Source organism: Labrus bergylta, chromosome 18 (genome assembly GCF_963930695.1).
Source record: "Labrus bergylta chromosome 18, fLabBer1.1, whole genome shotgun sequence".
NCBI lineage: Eukaryota > Metazoa > Chordata > Actinopteri > Labriformes > Labridae > Labrus > Labrus bergylta.
Genome location: NC_089212.1, coordinates 7,764,841 through 7,769,042, shown reverse-complemented (window position 1 = coordinate 7,769,042; position 4,202 = coordinate 7,764,841).

The following is a 4,202-nucleotide window of genomic DNA, read 5'->3' as shown; positions in this document are numbered from 1 at the left end:
TATTGTTTTAATATATACCTGTCTGAGGTAATTAATTACAGCCTGCTGTATCGCCTGCAGACAAACTCTGAGGAAAAAAAAAATCTCCCTGCTCATGTTTTCCCTCCCTCTGTTTGTCTCTGCTCCTCCCCCCCCCCCCCCTCCCTCCAGTCAGGAGACACTTTCATCACCGTGTGAGAGCCGACAAAGAGGAGGCCAGTAAACACACAGGTACACAGGAGGGATGAGGAGTTTCAAGTGTTAATAACAGCTGAGGGTATTTGATGAAAAGTTGAAACACAGCTCTGTGAAGAGGCACACTGATGACGATCCAACACGGACTGACAGGATGGATTCACAAAGAGAGGTGTGACTTTTACATCCTCAAACATGGATTTTACTTCAGGATCATTTTCATTTATTCAGTATTAATCACATTGTGTCTACGCTGCACAAGACCGAAATAGAAATGTGGATTACAAAAAATATTGATCCCTAAAAACAGAATATGGGAATTGTCTCTGTTGGTGTTTAAGATTCAGATTTCAGAAAACCATGATGAAAAAATTGAAAAAAAAGTCCTTTATATGCAAGCACCTAGTAAGAGAGTGTACCTGGCTCAGGAATGTAGACACAGAGGGGTTTTCAAGTGGGCACCCTCCTTCCTCAACATTTCATTAACTAGCCCATGATGTCCTTTTAGAAGTTTCATAAGAGCCCCCCTCTGTGTCAGCCTGGACTGATACTCTGGGGCCCAGCAGAGGTCCTGCCTCTTCATCCATTGCTGCCTCTGACATAGCTTTGGAAGTCACCTGCAGGATCTGGCCTCAGACTCCTAGGTCTCTGAACAACCTCATGGTAGATGTTCCCATGAACCCCCTGCAGCCGACCTCCACAGGACGAACTTCAGTGCTCCAGCCGGGGAGTTGTGCTACTGCTGCTAACTCAGCATAGCATAGATGTTTCCCATAATATGAATCGTCCACTGAGTCCTCCCAGGGTACCGTGAGATGAAGGCCTTCCTGAGAGAAGGTGACCAGAGTACCAAGTCAGGCCTTAGGGTGGTATGCGATCATCAACTGACTGACATCTTCCAGTTCTGGGCTAAGTGGATCTGGAAATGCTCCAGAGGAGTAGATCCGCTCCTGGTTCCTTTAGAGCAGTGGTTCTCAACTGGTCGAGCCTCAGGACCCACCAACTACTCCTTCATGAAAAAATGCGACCCAAATTTCAGATATTTTTCAATCAATCAGATTTATTTAAAGAAAAATGGTGCAGTTTGGACCTCAGACGGTACAAAGCGTGATAGGACAAAGAAACTGAACGAAACAAACTTGTTTAAAAAAGTGCTTCATAGACTTTTTCACAGCATTTTTCTTCCAGGTACACATTCGCGACTCACTGAGAACGGCTCCATTTTGGGTCCCGACACCCCCGGCCCCTTCAAGGACGAATATGGTTGTTTGCAGGGTGTTGACTGCTAGTATGGAGTATGGAGTTGGTGGCTGCAGTATTTGAGTATGAGTGAGTGTCTCTTTTTCCTGTAATGATGCACTTCCCATCTTAAGTTTCTGACACTGTGCGATAAACGTGGAGCACATTCCTCCAAAGAGAACAAACTCCCCACCTTGCAGTCCTGCCTGGACCTGACTGAACAGCCGGAGAGCTCAGACATGTGGATTCAATGTAGAAAAGTGAAAAGTCACTCTGGAAACATCAGCAGTGAAATCAAACAAAAACACAGAAACAGATCTATAGAGTTCACGCTTAGGAACTACTTTAGAAGTGCCATAAAGTCAAATAGTTTAATTTGGTTTTCTGTGTTTTGGTAAAAGAGTTGAAGCGACTCTGCGTGGAGCTGTGTTGGCGCTGATGTGGGTCACGGCCTGTAAGAGACGCTTTGCATGATGGGAACAAAGCGCCGGGTCTTCATGCCAACGATTTCTTGATGATCCTGCAACAAGTCAAATCTTAATGAGATCTTTTTATGTTTGTGGATCTCTAACAGGATTAGGCGTCACACCGCGATACCACTCAACATGCAGACGATGTCCTCTTTGTGAAAATTATATTAATCTCGTCCCACATTTGTATTTAAAGCAGAATAATTGAAAATATTCAGACGTAGCAGCAGCAATGTCATTTCCCTTCCTCATAATGGTGCGCGTTGATGAGAGTGATCCATCCGTGCACAGGGATCAGTTTGAACTGTAACAGGATTGAACGTGTTGGATTAGCGCTAAAGCCAGGATCTACAGCAAATTAACAAATATTTATCATATGTCCTCATTTGTGTGTAATGCAACCACGGGGATGTGTTCTGGTTAATACGACGAGCGTGTGAGGGAAACTTCAGGCTGTTAATCGGTCAAAGCAACAACAAACAGGAGTGTGTGACAGCCATGATTTAATCCCTGATTTTCATTCACTAATCGTTATTTAAATGAGAGTCAGAGAGGAGAACCGGGATGTGTTACATGTCTATTTTGGGTGAATTAATGTTCATGTACACGTGTTGACAAAATAGTAATGGCCTCATTTGCATACAGGAGTAGGAGCGTGTACATATGGAGTGGTTTGTTGTGTATTGTACAGTTGTTTCCCGGCCTGCAGCAGCCGCTCTCTCTCTCTCTCCCTTTCTGACTTTATATGTTTCCTTTAAATTAAGTAAACTCGCTCCTCCAGGCTCCATAAATCCTGCACGGAGAGCAGCAGAGAGTGGCTCTCCTCCCCTCTGGTCAGTGGATTTACCGCGGGAGTAATAACTGTCAGGACGAATGCTCGCTAAAGTGGCGGACAGCGGCGAGCGAGGGGGGAGTATTTATCACGGTATTGACTTTGTGACTGCCGTGTCGTGAACTCTTTTGTCATAAACTGGAGCAGCGCCGCAGATCGATCCGAGGAAAACTGCTGTCAGCTCGACTCCCAGCGAGCATTGCTTTTCCTGCAGCCACTTAGAGGGGCTGATAAATGCCCCCCCTGCCTCAAAAAACCAACCCCACCTTCTCTCACCCCCACCCGCCCGCCCGCCTGCCTGCCTGCCTGCCTGCCTGCCTGCTGCAGGAACAAGAGCGTGGCCTGAGGAAAAAACCCACACATACACACACAGGCTGTCCTGTAAATACACACTCTTTAACACATGATACGAGGGGGAAAAAGGAAGTTTTTTGAGCTCGGCTGTGAGCTCAAAAAACAACTGTTGTAAGGTCCTGAATATTCTCAGAGTTACCTGCGCATGTCTCTGTATCATCTTTGTTTCACTGTGATTTAAAGAGGACACAGATCTTTTTTCTGTAAGCGTGAATCTCCGTCTAAACCAGCCAGTCTCCTGCAGAGAGTTATAGAGACATCAGCCCGCTGTAAAAAAAGACACCTCTCCCTCTCTGTGCTTCATCAGGGAGCTGACCTTTGCAGAGACCCCTCGCTGAGTGATTAAACCTCGCTCTGCACAGGTTTGTCAGGATCCAGGTGTTAAAGAGGACTACACCTGGATCCTGACAAAGCTGGGGGTGGAGAAAAGCTCCTGTTGCTCGCGTTCACACATGATTTTTTATCTGAGTTTGCGGAACGCCATCGGCGGCCAGGTCGCAGTGACAGCCGGCTGAGCAGGTTGACCATCGAGCGGAGAGGAGGATTTCCTCCAGGGTGAAAGGAACGCTAAGCTCAATGCTGAACACAAGAGAATTGTCTTTGTTTTTTCATGTTTTTAAAAAGTTTTTCTTTTTTAAATGAGGTGAAATAGATCTCTGAGCTCTGAAAGGTGAGGAAAAGGGAAAAGTGCTCAGGTCTGCGGAGGCTGGGGGTGGGGGTGGGGGGCGTGGAGGAGCTGTTGGATGAGGCCTCACACTTCATTCCTGGGAAACCTTTTCGATGATCCCAGAGTGCCTTATCTGGCCTCGGTCCAAAATGCTCCAAGACAAACAGAGAAAAAAAGTGGAGGAAGAGTACGAGCATGAGGAGTGCCAGCGGGGCAAGAGATTTATAACAAGAACACACAAACTGGCTCATAAATCAGAGCTAGAGGCTTTCAGGTGAGAGGGAGGGAGGAAGAGAGGCAGATTTAAATGGAGGTGTGTATTCTTAGATTTGATCCTTATGATTGTTTCCAAAAGTGAGTCGATCTTTATAGAGCCTCATAATATGTCCCAATGAACACGTTCACCGCCTGGTCAGCAGGAGAGAGAAAGAATGTCAGGCCTCCAGTCGGGTGAGAAAATGTGCTC